Source organism: Centroberyx gerrardi, chromosome 12, assembly GCF_048128805.1.
Source record: "Centroberyx gerrardi isolate f3 chromosome 12, fCenGer3.hap1.cur.20231027, whole genome shotgun sequence".
Classification (NCBI taxonomy): Eukaryota; Metazoa; Chordata; class Actinopteri; order Beryciformes; family Berycidae; genus Centroberyx; species Centroberyx gerrardi.
This window is the reverse complement of record NC_136008.1, coordinates 5,345,572-5,361,384: the sequence shown is the minus strand read 5'-3', so window position 1 is coordinate 5,361,384 and position 15,813 is coordinate 5,345,572.

Genomic DNA, 15,813 nt, shown 5'->3' with positions numbered 1-15,813 from the left:
AAAGCCGGAGTGAAGCCGGCAGCAGTGAGGAAGACACATTGGCCTGCTGCTGTGATTCCTCACTGCTGTTGAACACAAAATGTCAACAAAAACTGAGTTATACCCAGATTAAAAAAATAAAATAAACACAGATTAAAGACATCTTTTTCACTCTCAAATATCAATGACAGAACTTTTGATTCAAAGACCGGCAGTGTGTGACCTATAAATATGAGAATAAACAAGGTCTGTAGTTATTATGGTATTAAGTTACTGCAATATGAGGAAATTATGAAAACATGGCTTCAGTCTGCTGTTTAAAAGTCTCTCTGTTGTTGAGTATATACACATAAAGTAATTAAGATATATAGTGCTTTGTATACTGTTTTAAAAATAAAGACAAAAATAAAATGGAGGGGGGAAAAAATCCATATGTACTGTATATCCCTTCATTCTAAAATCTCTGAAGCATTTTCATAGCAACAGTGTGTTTGTCCACAGACAACACAGTCAGTATAAATAAAACAACAACCTTGCAAACAAAATATAAAGCAGATTTCCAGCTCATCGAGACTTCTGCAGCTCATGTTTTGCAGATAGAGGGTCACAGCAGCCCGACCCTCGGGGGCTGTGAGTGGACGCCAGGCTGTGCCACATGCACCGGCTCTGCCTGAGAAAGGAAATTAATTCCTCTTTGGGAGAAAATGACTTTAACAGATAGCGTGGCGGAGGCAGGCTGTAACTGAGGCGCTGTGGCTCTCCCAGTCCCTCCAAACCCCGGCAGGGAGGCAGCGGAGGCAGCGGAGGCAGCGGAGGAGAGGCACCTTAGGTGAGTGAGTGTCAAACTCTTCTACTGTTTACCTTACAAATTAAGGCTATTAGCAGGTTAGCCCGGGCTATATATTTGCTCAGGCCTTGAGCTGGTGTTAGTACACATGTGTTTCCAATCGGCCGGTGTTCTCTCAGCAGCGATGCCCCGCGGCGTCGGTGTTTCAGTCAGTCCTGCTCTTTGCCCCTCGTGGGCTGTGAGGCAAAATCTCCCACTGTGTGAATGTATGGGTGTGTGTGTGTGTGTGTGTGTGTGTGTGACATGTATCGGGCCGATATTGGCCTTTTATTGTGAAAATATCAGATATTGGCCAGTCATGTTAACATGATATAGGTTCCTGTCTTACCACATAATATCAATCTGTAAAATCTGCAATGACATTTTTATTTCTTTACACATTTTATTTATTCATTAATTATATTATCATTATGATTTTGTAAATTAATTCTTCATTTAAAGGCAGTAATGTAACCTGGAGTTTCTTTACTATTGAATAGGTGTGGTGGGTCTCCCTACTTTAAAGAGCTGCTGACACTAAAAGAATTTCATTAGTCTGAGTTTCAGTGGAGAGTTTTAGTGTCCCATGATGGTCTGAATGCTGTTTCAGAGGCTTTTCCACCCTGATAAGAATACAATTCTTGAAGGAAACACTGAATACTTGTCATTATTTGACATGAGAATGGTCAAATATAAAGATATTGTGAATATCGGCACAAAATATCGACTGTCGGTGACTTCAAGTATAAAAATATCTGTATCGGCCTTCAAAAGCCCATAATGGTCGAACCCTAATCTCAAACATACAGCTGTCCGAGTGATTTTATTAAGTTTTATTAAGTTTGAAGTGTGTGAAAGGGAGAGAGAAGGAGTATCAGGAGAGATCGTAAAGGTGATTCTTAATTTGTCTCCCCTGATTTGGAAGCAGGAGTGAGAGACGGAGAAGAGAGGCTTCTGGGTAACGGCTCTCATGTTGATGTGTTTCTGATGATCCTGACGCCGTGACGGGGCGGCGAGGTCGGGACGGCGGCCGCGTTTCTCCACAGTAGACGGATACTAAAGGTAGACCTGCTGTCCAACCTGTGGCTGTCAGTCACACCGGCCCGAGGAGGGAGAGACAGGGAGGGAGAGACAGGGAGGGAGAGACAGGGAGAGAGAGACAGGGAGAGAGAGACAGGGAGGGAGAGACAGGGACAGACAGGGAGACAGGGAGAGACACCGAAACAAACATGCAATGGCAATTTTGCTCTTTTTCCTGCATGAATTTAAAGGTCATTTATATTGTGAGTTGTCCCGGAGTGGGTTTTCCTGTTCCAGATCCCATTGTATAATTTAAAAAATAGGCTACATGACCGTTAATGAGAAAATAAGCGTCATTCACTCCTTGACAAATTACTTTTTTGCAGAAATGTAATATTCGTCCCACAGTGATAGGCTCTAGCTTAGAGGTTAATCAAAAAAATAACACCTCAAAGTGTTTGTTCAGGGAAAAGTAGGGCGGCCTTGGCATGAAAGTGACCCAGGAGTCCTCAAAGGGCCTTTTAAACACGAGACAAACCTGTTACAACCTGAACTACCAGCAAGACTTTACATAAAAAAAAGTGTTTTATACTCCAGAAGTTGAAGTCTTAGTAGCTAGAAGCATAAATGACAACTACAACCAAAAAACCTTTCCACAAAATTAATAATAGGAGAACTGAGAATTGGATTTTCATTCTGCAACAGAGTATGAAACAGTATGATAAAGTTTAAAAATGTAATCATATTAGCTGTTTTCATTGCCACTTACAACACTCCGCTTTTCTTTCTAAATTTACAGCCTCGGAAATGTAATATGCTTTAGTCAGAAAGCTTTGATGTCGCTCTCAGCTTCAGAATATAATACGGGCATTTTAAAAAGACCCAGCGTGTGTATGATCATTATTAGACATTTTCCTGATCTTTTTTTTTTTTTTTAACTAAAGCTAATATGGAAACATTTTAGAGTGCATAACACTCAGAGTGCCTCTTTTGATATAAAACATGTAGCCAAGTACAGTACGCTTTGATTTTATATGTTTTGTAGCAGCAGTGAGACACAGGTAATAGGGCTTTTGGATTAATATATTCAAAACAAACAGTCCCCATAATAAAAATGTCATCCTAATAAATAAATGGATATTTCAGAATGGATTGAGGCCTTTTACCCTTAATGTAGAGACTTTTCTGCTGTGACAAGTTTGAATTGAATGAAAATCTTTATCAGCAAATGAAGGGTTTCATCCTGACGTGAGATATCCACCGTTTGGATTCCTGGCATGAAAGTAACGCACAGCATGAGTTACAATTAAAGTTATATATCATCTCAAGACCCTCGTCTACAAAATAGTTCTGTGTTTGAGGACAGAATCATCTGTGTTTTTGAAATACTGCGTGATGAATTTTAAGTGGCAAGCTTTTTCCAAGATGGATATCGTCTTTTGGGATGAAACTGCTCAAATGTTCACTAACGAATAATTCTTGACATGAAGTATTTTAGCTCTTTGGATGCACAGCAGCAAAAGTGAAATTTCACAATTCGGGCCTGGCTTATTTCTAAAAATCAAACTTTCTCATTTGGGATCTTTCTTATTGGAATATCTGACGATGCCTGTGTGCATCAGCTTCAGGGAGAATTTACATATTTGCCTATAAGTCCAACCCAAAGTGTGATAAAACGCCGTGATAGCGGGATGGCAGCAGCGTTGAGGCGAACATGTGCGGGCAGCGTGGAAACAGTCGTCGCTGCTCGTTTCACTTCAAACTTCAGCCGCAGATTTACAGCCGTTGTCAGAGGAATCCCGTCCATACAGACGCTGCCGGTGATATATGACGATGTGAGACAGTAAATGTTGTCTCCGTTTACAGCTCCATTACATGGCAGAGAATGGCAGCCTTCTAGGGGAGTGACAGCATGAAAGCATGAGAGCAAATGAAGGCAAACATTACTGGATGTATGTGTTATTATTTAACTGACTCCCAGCAGCGCGGGAAGGAGCGAGCCCTTTGTGTATTTACTGCAGTTAAATGAGACTAAATGATTTGCTGTTTGCATGACAGTGAAGAATGTGAGGCCAGTTTTCCATCTTGAAATTGTGGCTTATACTTTTAAATACAGGATTAAAAGCCTGCTCAACATTTTGAACTAACGAAGGTGCAATAAATGTATATTTTACATCCATATTTTTTTTATATATCATATGTTAACTTTAACTTTCAAATACTGTGGTTTTATGAATCTGATTTTAAGACTCCCTTTAATCACAGTTTGGATTAGTGGGATGCTAAATGTTGGGATTTTAAATTTGAAATATCTTTTTAATTTAAGTATTGCTGCTGTCGTGAAAACTCTGTAATTCCCAATTTTGGTTATTTTCATGTTTCAACTTCAATTGAAGGATTACATGCTCCAATATGGTTTGAGTAAATTGGTGCTTATGAAACCTTTCAAAACCAACTGGACAAATTCAAAAATGCATGGTGGTCAAATAAAAAACAAAGCTGATTTTCTTCCTGAAAAGGTGACATTTCAGAGATATGGGAGTTTTCACCTGACAGTGACGATATCTAAACTCAAATGTGTCTTATCTCTGTTCCAGTCTGTTTCCCTGCACTAATACAGTCACTCAATAAGGAAACTGTGCTGCTCTTTGGTGGCCATTTTCTGCAGCTTTAATGGCCGCGGACAGCCAGAGTGAGATCATCATCTATAATGGGGGCGGTTGGAGCCGCCTGGTGCGACGGCTCCCCTCCGCCTCCAGCTTGAAGGCATTGGAGCCTGGGCAGACGTGTGTGACGCTGTGCAGGGCCTCGCACCGGGGCAGACCACACCTCAAACAGCCCAGGGTCGCCCCACTAAAACCTCCATTTAAATCTGGACCCGGTACAACCGCCCAAACCAAAAGGCCCCGGCTCCAGCCAGCCTGCGCGCATATTACCCGACAGCGCTAAGCCCGTTTCCTCCCAGACTAAATTTGTAAATGCCCTCCTCCATTTTACCCCCTTCACACACTTCGCCGTCTTCAAGGGCCCGGCGGGGGGAATGGGTGCCAGGCGCTGAACGGCTCCAGACTCCCCGATCTGTGAATGAGGCCATTAGTGCTTTTATTTTTTTGTTTTTTTTTCGATCGGTTCATCCCACCCAGCCCTCGCCTCCCTCGCCTCCCTCCCCTCCCTCCCCCCGCCCCTCTTTGCGCTACGCTTCCTGTTTCACAATGCAATTTGTTTCGGACGCCCACAAGTCGGGTTCTTGTCCAACGGCTTTGGAAGAACTCCGGCCGTATTGCATCACTCCAGCGTCCCTCTGATGGTCCGGCTTAAACATGCTGTTCCAATAAGGCCAATAATTCAGAAGAGTGAAGTCAACCTTTTATGATTTAACGGCTTCCTTCTCTCTTTAGGTTCCTGGGGGTTTCTGGATGATTCCCAGAGCATTAATTCCCTCTCGTTACTGTATGGGGGACCGGCCTGTTTTCTCAGAGCAACACTCTGACTAATGTTAAGTCAATGTGTCGGGGCTGGAGGATCTCATTAACACTTAATTCAGACTCAACGCCACCGGTTTGATCTCGAGGCTTCGCCGTGCTACAGCACCATGGTGGGTCAGTGACAATATTACACTGAGAATTAGTTTGATATGTGATGTTTATACTGCGGGCCGTTTCATCCAAGCAGTCTGATTGGGAAGACGCATTCCAGCCCCGCTGATAATTCCCAGAGAGCACGGATAGCTGTGCTTTATTAGTACCGATGCCAAGTCCTGTTGGTAACCATGGAGCCGGTTGGCCAACTCTCTTGTTTACTCCTGTTTTTTATTCTGAAGTGCTTTTAAGTAGAGTTACACCATTATATTTGTTTGCCAATAATTCAGGCTGATATTGTGCTTCTTTTAAATATCAGATATGAGCCAGTTGGTGTCATCCACTTGTGATATGATGGAAATAATGATAATAACAACAATAATAATAATAATAATAATAATAACCTTTATTTATAGAATACTTTTCAAAACAAAGTTATAAAGTGCCTCAGAACACCAGACAAGAAGAACAATAAAAAACAACCAAAACAAAAAACAGCTGTGATAAAATGAACAGATAATAAAATAAAGAGAAGATGGTAGTGATCAATCTAGACACAAAAACTAAGTAAAAGCAAGTTTATAAAAGTATGTATGTTTTTAGGACTGATCTCCTTACTGAGAATCACCAGATCACTCTTCGTTTTCAGCCCCGAGTTCAAGTTTATTTGTCATGTATGTACAATACACAAAAGGCATTGCAATAATGAAATGCTTATTCGCGTAAAAAAAAGACTCCTCAGTAAAATGCAGCCTGGATCTGGAGTGACTGACAGTGTCCTGCCTGAGGATCCCAGGCTACGATTTGGCTCATAGGGGATTAAAAGGTCAGAGATGTAGCTGGGTGTTGGTCCAGCACAAGCCTTGAAGCTGATCAGTAACATCTTAAAATCACTTTCAATTTCAAATTCAACCTTGACGAGACTAGAAAAGGATTAAAAAAAAGACCTTATTTTGGAGATGGTTTTCAACTGGATTAAATAAGACTGTCCAACTTTCTTAATTTGAGCTGTGGATCAAAAATCACGCCCAGGTTTCCAGCAGCAGCCTTAACATTAGCTACCAAGGTGAGGCTGCAGCTGATTAACACAAGTGGGAGGGCCAAATCAAACAATCTCGCATTTATCATCATTAAGCTGGAGGAGATTTCGGGACATCCAGCGCTTGATGTGTGTAAGCCGGTCTTTGACTAGAGCGAGGCTGGTGGGATTGCTGGCTAATGTATCCCAGAGTTTCCCTACCATTGTATAGGAGGGGTGTGTCAAGGAGCTGCTAACCCTAATAGAATTTCATTAGTCTGGGTTTCAGATTTTTTTGTGTGCCATGACGCTCTGAATGCTGTTTCAGAGACTTTTTCACCTTGGCAAGAGGAACATACTCAGGGAAAACACTGATTACTTACAAGATATTGTGAATATCGGCACAAAATATCGACTGTCCGTGACTTCAGTCTAAAAAATATCTGTATCAGCCTTCAAAAGCCCATAATGGTTGAACCCTAATCTGTTTTTACACTCTGACAAAACTAAAACACTGGGGCAAACACTGACTAATTGTAATATTTTGGCATGAAGATGGTCAAATTTAAAGATGCTGAATATCGGCTATTGGAAACTTCAGTATCTGCCTTCTAAACCCATATCGGTTGAATCCTGCTGTTAAAAACACACATGCATTGGTAACTGTTGTATAAAAGCCTTATTTACTGTGATTATGGATACAACAGTGATGCTGCACCTTGTACCTGTACCTACTGTATTTGGATGTTGTTGCCATAATATCATAAACCAAGGAGTACTGTATAAACCTGCAGTGTGTTCTGGAGTTGCAGCAGACACAGAGACCCTCATCGGATTTCACAGCGACCCGGTCCATGATCCTTGCTGTCGCTGAAGCTCTCCACACCCTGAACCCGGGACCCAAAGGTGCTGCAGCCGCCCTCTCTCAGGTCAAAGGAGGGAAGCAGTAGGAGACGGCTGACCTCTACTGGTAGGTGTTGAAAGGGGGCGGGAGTGTGAATTCAAGACTCACTGTCAGTACAAACGCAGTCGAACTGCTAGTGATCCCTACTGACCCTGGATCAGGATTTCATAGAGAGGAAGAGAAATACATACAGAGAGATGATGAAAATTCAGCATTGATTTCTATCATTTATCTCCATTTCGTGTAAATGCACACAAATGCTCTTTGGTTAAGTTGAAATTCAGCAATAGCGTGGTGAGGCAAGGTGCTCAGGAGGCAAAAAATAATCAAAATAGGGAAGGGAGCTGCCGGTAATGCGAAAATGTAATTTATTGGGTACCTGAAAGCATATGTGGAGTCTCAAAAAGCACAAAATAAAACGGAGATGACTGTGAAAGACTACATGGATACGGACACACAATGTGTTTTCAATGCTTGAAGGGACTTTTGTCAGGCAACTCCCTTCCCTATTCTGATTAAATTGAAATTCAGCAATGGTGTGGTGAGGCAAGATGCTCAGAAGGCAAAAAAAAAAATCAAAATAGAGAAGGGAGCTGCCAGTAATGCAAAAATATCATTTATTGGGTACCTGAAAACATATGTGGAGTCCCAATTACACAAAAGCGCAAAATAAAAACGGAGAAAGACTACATGGATAGAGACAAAATGAGTTTCGATAGTTTGAGTCTGGCAGCTCCCTTCCCTATTCTGATTTGGCTGAAATTCCTCCCTCTCCTCAGTCTCATACATCAAGACTGTTTTTTACTTAAAAACTCAGACATGTTTGCATGACATTTATCGGGCTGCAAATAAATAGCACAGCTCTGGAGTCGAGGGTTATTGCCGCCCGGTGTCAGTCAGATTTAGCTCTTGCCCAATAGGAACCCGGTGACCTCGGCATATTTTTCCCTCGGCGGGGTCAGCGGCCGGGCCTCCGGGGAGCCGTTCTGCTCTGCATCTCCTCTCACGCTGGGAAGTGGAGTTCCCAAGCATTTCCCCCCACTGTGCTGCAGAACAATCCCACGTCGGCCCAATCAGGAGGTTTGGAGCGACCGGCTTCAGCCGCCCCGCGCCGTGTGGACATGACGCATGGCCCGGGACAATAGGAGGATATAGAGGCATGCGGTACTGGCTGCAGAACCCCCCCCTGCTCCCCCCCCCCACACACACACACACACACACACACACACACACTCCTTAACGACAGGGTTAGATATGTTGTCATGTAGTGTCAATTTCCTGTGTTTTATTTATTATACCAGTCAAAAGTTTGGACACCTGATTGAATGTTTTTCATTCTCTTAAAGCCGTTTTGATCTAAAGGCTTCTGCTTAAATGCTTGAAATCTTAGACAAATATAAATAGTGAAGTTGATCCTATGTATGAATTTCTTTCCAAAGCCAGCAAAGATAGTTTTGATTTGTTTAACACTTTTTTGGTCACTGCATAATTCCATTTGTGTTATTTCCTAGTTTTGATGTCTTTACTACTATTCTAAAATGTGGAAAATAGTAAAAATAAAGAAAAATGCATGTGTCCAAACTTTTGACTGTTAACCCTAATCCTAGTACAATACTTTTCCATAGGATAATACACTGGTTAATGCACTGGAATAAAGTTATTGTAAAGCAAAGTGTTGCTGAAACTTTAACCCTGATAAAATATAAAATGTGTCTGTGGATCAGTTCCATGGAGACTCACATCATAAGTGACCAAAGCTGACCAAAGGATTTCTGCTTCCCCCTGTATTGACATCTGTTGAAATCATAGATGCGTTTCGACAGGACCCTATCCTGTCCTGTTTGCGGTTGCCGTGGCGACAGCGCCGTGTGCAGGAGGCGCTGCAGGGCTTGGTCCGAGCTCGCTGGGACCGAAGAGGAGGCGGAGGTTTTGGACGGGATGGACAGCGCTCGGTTCCAGGGCTTTCCAGAACCTCCCGGGGGCTTCATTAAAACAAAAGGAGGAGGAGGAGGAGGAGGAGGAGGAGGAAGACGAGGAGGGGGGGAGGGGCTTCCTGTTGGAACGCTACGATCCACCCATGACCCCAGAGGAACCCTCGAGGAGAACAGAGGGTCTGCAGTAAAAGTGTGGTAATATCAGGGAGATAGGTAGTCATCACAGAAGTTCCCATCATGCATTAGTGCTGCTACGACCACTGCAGCCTGTTCTGAGTAAGTTATTGCAACATAAAACTTCTCTTGAAGACCAATCGATGCTCTTCAAAAAAAACTTCAACTGATGCAGTAAAAACCAACGCGATTTGGCAGCATGCCTTCATCAGGGTTACATGAAAAAAGAACAATGGAGCTTAAACAACAAATATTTAAACTCCATTGTTCTTTTTCTGAAGAGCATCCATCGGCCTCCGAGAGTTGCTGAGTTTTTTCCTTTTCTAGTTATTTCCAGTTCATGCGTGTTCTGGGTTTAAAGACAAAGTAGCGACAGTTCTTCTTGTCAAAAGGCGGGTTGCCAGATCATTTTTAGCCTCATCTGAGTGCTGATAACAGCAGGCCTACATAATTTAAACTTTTCAAACAACTGATCTTGGAAATGGGGCAGCTGTCCTGCAGCAATTAAAGCAGCATTAAGTAATCTATGACCTTTATTGGCCTCATTCAACCGCCAGTAGGAATCAGTAACATCAGTATAATTTATCTCCTCCTACTCTGGCACAACGGCCCATCCCGGTTTCCTGTAATCCAGTGGTTCTCAACGTGGGGTCCGGGGACCACCAGGGGGCCTTGAGGGAGTTCCAGGGGGTCCCCAGCAAATTGATGAATTGTTAAACTTCACCATTACTTCATTTAAGTTAACACAATTAGAGCATGTATACAGAATGACTGTTTTGTTTCCCTGTTATCTCTCTACCTACAATACAGACAGTCATGGGATTCTGGACAAAATCAAACCTAACAATAAAAACATCCTCAGATTTGGGTCCGGGAGACAAAATCTCATCGAATGGGGGTCTGTAGCTCTAATGTGGACTAAATTAGGGGTCCTTGATATGAAAAAGGTTGAGAATCACTGCTGTAATCGACTCACACTTTCACAACTGAGACAGTAAACTAGCCAATCACAGCAGAGATCCAACAAAAACATCTATTGAAAAGATAATATATCACCATGCAAAATACTGCAATAATAATGCTGCTTTGTCATTTGTAGCTTTGGTTTGAGAATTAGCCTTTATAGCTTAAATGTAAAAGCCAATCGCTCGTTCATAGCACTGTCCTCCATATTGAGCAGTTGAAAATGGGTGGGGAGGAGGTGGGGAAGGGTTGGGAGTGTCCTGAAACTTTTTGTTCCAAAACACAGTAAAAAAAAAAAGGCAGAAATCTCAACATGGCAAAGTAATCGTTGAGTCATTGGTTTTGATCAGTAAGCCTATCAATCCTCCCACAGATAGATTATGGTCAGTTTGTACACGCAGAAGCCAAAAAAGTGGGATATGGGAACTGCTACATCTGTATAAACATCAGTATAACAGAACCTGAGAGAAGTGAGCGGTGTAAAATACGACTCTACGTGTGCTGCAGAAGGACAGGGGAGACAACTCTGTGAAGTGATTTAGAGAGTGAAGCGAACGGTTCAGATCCAAAGAATGAAGGGAGGAGGGAGGGAAGAAGTCAGCAACACCCGGCGGTTTGACAGTTGCATTACAGCCGTTCATCATCCGGCAGGAAACAATAGGGATGTTGTCAGTCCGCAGCAACAAGCGCACTCAGGAAACAGTGTGGGACGACTGCCACTTGGATCGGGGACGGGTTCCCACTAAAATGATTTACATTTACATTTCAGGCATTTAGCTGACAGTCTCATCCAGAGCAGTTTACAGTGAGTGTAACAGTAGAAGAAGCTCATAGATCACCAGAATAACAAGAAACTAATAGAACAGAGTGGAAGAGTCTGAAGAGTCTCAGCCACAGAAGCCTGATTATATCTATATATGACCAGAGAATGATCATGTAAGAGAGAAATGACGGGAAAATAAATCAAATACGAGCTAAGGAGATAGGTAGAGATAGAAGAAATAATGTTTTCACTCACATACAGAGGTAATTTCAAATGCAGAGCTACATTTGTAGGAACTATCGTGGTACAAATTAGAAAGGAATCACACTCACAATCTTTAAATTCAGCTATCAAAAGGTCTAATCTTCAGCCTACAGAAACCAAGCTGCATATAAAATACCAAAAAGAGTAAAATCACAGTCTTATCCTGCCTCTGTTAAGGAAAATGTAATTAAAAAATATAACTGTTTTGGAAAAAACAAATCATCACAAGAAAGGTAAGTGGGTTAAATAAGAAATAGATCAATAGATAGATAGATGCTGTTGCTGCAGTGCTATATTCTTGTTCCTATGCATGGTAAATTCGCAGTATTTTTAGGAAAATATTGCAGCTGTGGACAGAGTGAGTGGGAACGTTGAACTGAAACTTTGTAAAAATGTCTGAAACAAAATGGTACGCATAAACTTTTGATGTCAATTGAATTATTTTCTCATATTGTGTGTACCGGGTCTGTCACTGTGTTTCGGAGCATGGTATTTCCTGGTCCTGTTTGGGTGGGACCACACAGAAAACAAGCCTCTTTATTGTGAATGTTTGCAAAATATAACGCAAGCAAAGAGCTGAATAAATAAACTGAATACATGAACTCTGGTTTGAATTTAATTTTGTGTTCTCTCTGCATATTTCACAGTTTGTCTAGTATACAAATAACTGCAGATACTAAGTTCCCCTGATGGTAACTGTTTATTTTTATTGTCCATGAACCAAAGAACTCATTAGGGAAATTCTCATAACATGTAACATATTTTACAAACATGGAAACACTCAGCTGGGGAGAGCGAACACACTAAATAATCCTAATAATACAAATACTAAAAAGAGTTTCACACTACAGGACTTCATTGCAAAGGGACAGTGCAAGAGATTATGCATATCACTCATATACATTCTCCTATGTAATGATCTGTCAATATGATTTATTTACTGAAGAGAAATGATAATAAGGCAACTCATGACTCTGCAATGACCAATGAAAATGTGTCAATTACAGTAGATCTCTCATATACATAAAGTACTTATAAAGGTGTAACAACATCATGTAATTAAAAAGTCTACTAACACGATTATACATAGAAAGGAGATTTTTATGAAATAAACAATATTACTCTCGACTTATGGGGGAACTTTTCAAAATGTTAAATTAAAATTAATACGGTGAAATTGAAAAGTGTTGCCCTATTTTCTTTTCTCTTCAATAAATGAATCCTATTAAAGGTGTTGCATGTAGCATTTTTAAACATCCGTATGTCATTGTCAAATTAATTGTGATACCTTGGTATAATTACCATAAACAAATGAGACCATGGTCGAGACGATTGGCCTCCTCTATCTATTATACTAATGTTTGTCAAAATTAAGACCACATTTCCCATAAACCCTTTTAATTCCTGCAGCGAAGAGAACGTTGCTATAATGGTCAAAGGTTTTCTATTTGTCTCGATGTAAGTGATTTTTCCATCTTCCTTTCCCTCCTTCCACCATCTGCTGCCAGAAACTCTTTCAGCTTTATCTCCGTTTGCTCTGGAAGAACAGAACAACTTCCTGTTTTGTGCCGTAAAGCGATCCAGCAGATTTCCCTCCAAAATCTGACACAATGTAAAATGCAGCGTTGACAGTCTGACAGGCTTCTCTGCGATGGTCTCGTTTGTTTACGGTAATGTCTGAAAATGAACATGGGTAATGATTTATTGATGTTGAAACAAATGTAATATAGTGTAAATGTAGGAATGATGCCGCGTGATCGGACATAAAACACGTGGAGTGAAGTTGTGAGAGATCGCTGAACTACAGGGGAAATCTGCAAAAAAATATTAAAATCTAAGTAGTTTTCACATGAACCGGGGCAGATAAACCGGGATATGTGGGAATTTTTTGCCGAGCTATTTCTACATTTACCACATCGGCGGTAAATGTACACACTGACCGGTCCATGTATCACGCTGTTGGTTAACATACAGATTGACCGGAGCATTTGTGTACATACCACAACGTCGGGAAATGTACAGATTGACCGTTTCTCCGCATAAACCGCAACATGTATATTTTGAATGTTATGTATAGTCTAGCTCTGGTTGTCCTCGGTATGCACATTCACGTTTTACATTTTGTGCATTTGGCCGGTTCTTAAAATCAGCGGAACGGCAGAAAAGGCTTCAATTCCTACATCACCGACATTAGAAGTGTTAAACAGAGGAAAGTGAGGGGCGAGTGGGGTCCCGTGGTGGTGTAGGAAGGTGTGGTGGCTGGTGTAAATACTGTAACGATGTTCAGTCCGCCTGTGATCACACTGAACACACAGCTCCATTTTCCTTCTTAATGGAGTGTATTATACAAGCGGGCCGTGTTTATCTTCCACCTGATTGATCCTTTATAAGGGGCTGATTACTGTGGGATAATTACACAACGCTGAGTAGGAGGCAGAACACACACACGCACACACACACAAACCAACACACACACACACACAGGCAAAAACACACACAAACACACATACATATACACATACCCACAAACATGCATTGACACACACACACACACAAGCACAGAGTCGGAGGCAGAACACACACAGGCAAAAACGCAAGCATACACACACATCCACACCCACAACCATGCATTAACACACACACACACACACATGCGTGCATACACACACACAAACACATTCATATATACATATCTACACCCACAAAAATGCATGGACACACACACACACACATACACACACAAACTGCATTTACTGCATTTACACCCACACATGCGCGCACACACACACACATACAAAAACACATTCATATATACATATCCACCCACAAAAATGCATGGACACACACACACAAACACAAAAAAACACATTCACATACACGTATCTTCACCTACCGACATCCATGGACACACACACACACACACCTACACACACACACACACACACACACACAGCCAGGCGTGCTTACCGATATAAATACACAGATTCCCCGTCTCTTTCTCACACCCACACAAACACTAACACATACATTCCTGGATTCCAGCTCGCGTTCTGTGTGTGTTTACATGCCGCCATCACTTCGTGGTCTGGCGTGAGGTAACGAAAGTGATCAGAAACCGGACCAACAAAAGGCCGAGCCAAGCCCGAGAGTAAATAAGTAATAAATCTATCCCACATCAGCGGAACGTCTCACTGTAAACACGTTCTTAAAAATGAGTAAGTTGTGGCGTCCCGCGCTGATGGGAAGATGGCTGACATTCCTGCCGCTCTCCACAAGAAAGAGCAGCGGGAGAAACAGAGCTGTGAGTTTATGGGCTGGGGCAGTTTCGGCGGAGCATCTGGTGGCTTTAATCACAACAAAGCACAATTAGTCAAAACGCAGGGAGAGATGGCGAGGAGGCGGCGAGGAGGGGCCCGTCCAGGAATTACAACATGTCAGAGAGAGCGAGGGAGGAGAGAGGGAGGCTGGCTGGGTGTTGTGCCAAAATTTGTGTCCCACCTAAAAAAAAAAATGTCTTCCCCCCCCGGCGGTGTGTGTCCTCATTTTGTAACTGCGCAGTGAAATTGCCGTGGGGGGGGGGGGGGGAAATATACTCAATAAATAACAAGTAGGCTAATGTATAGCTGACGACTTCCTTGTAGAATAAATGGACGCTTGTGGTTTGAGATAATAAGATCAGAAACAAATGTGATCTCCGTTCATTTTGCGGCATCTAGGTTCCTTTCATTCTTTACAATCCCGCTTTTTTGCTTTACAGTTTGAAATGCCTGCGATAAATTATCATTTTTCTTCCCTGGCGTTGAAATCGAGACGAAGACACACTGCCAGGGGAAACATATTTTTAAGGGGAAACAATTTTTGGCACAACACTGGACCTCCCCTGCATTTCCCCCCCCCCCCCCGTCTTCTTCTTTTCTTTTCAGTTTGCGTTCGCTGTTTAAAATGGTGGAAGAGATTTATGTCAAAATGAGACACCCACATTTGAAAAAAATGCAACATCTGCGAAATGATTGATATCACAAATATTTAAACCAAGTTGTAAGGAGAGTCACACAAAGAGTTGTCAAAAATATGACAGTTTTTCTAATATTTTAGAAATATTAAAGGATGTTTTTTTTTTCTTTTTTCTTTCATAATGTCTATGTAGTCATTTAGAATTGAACTCTTCAGTTTTGTTTCATTCCATATCAGTGTCATACATTGAAATTACTCATTTCTGAATAAAACATGAATTTTTGAAATTACAAACTGGAATATAAGATAGTGAAAATGTGTGTGTTTTTGTGAAACTGAACCATTAACATAGTGAAGGAAAACATCCCCTCTCTGATATTTAGGCTAATATCTAATATGTCTCAGATGTAAAATAAAAGTGATATTTGTTTCTTTT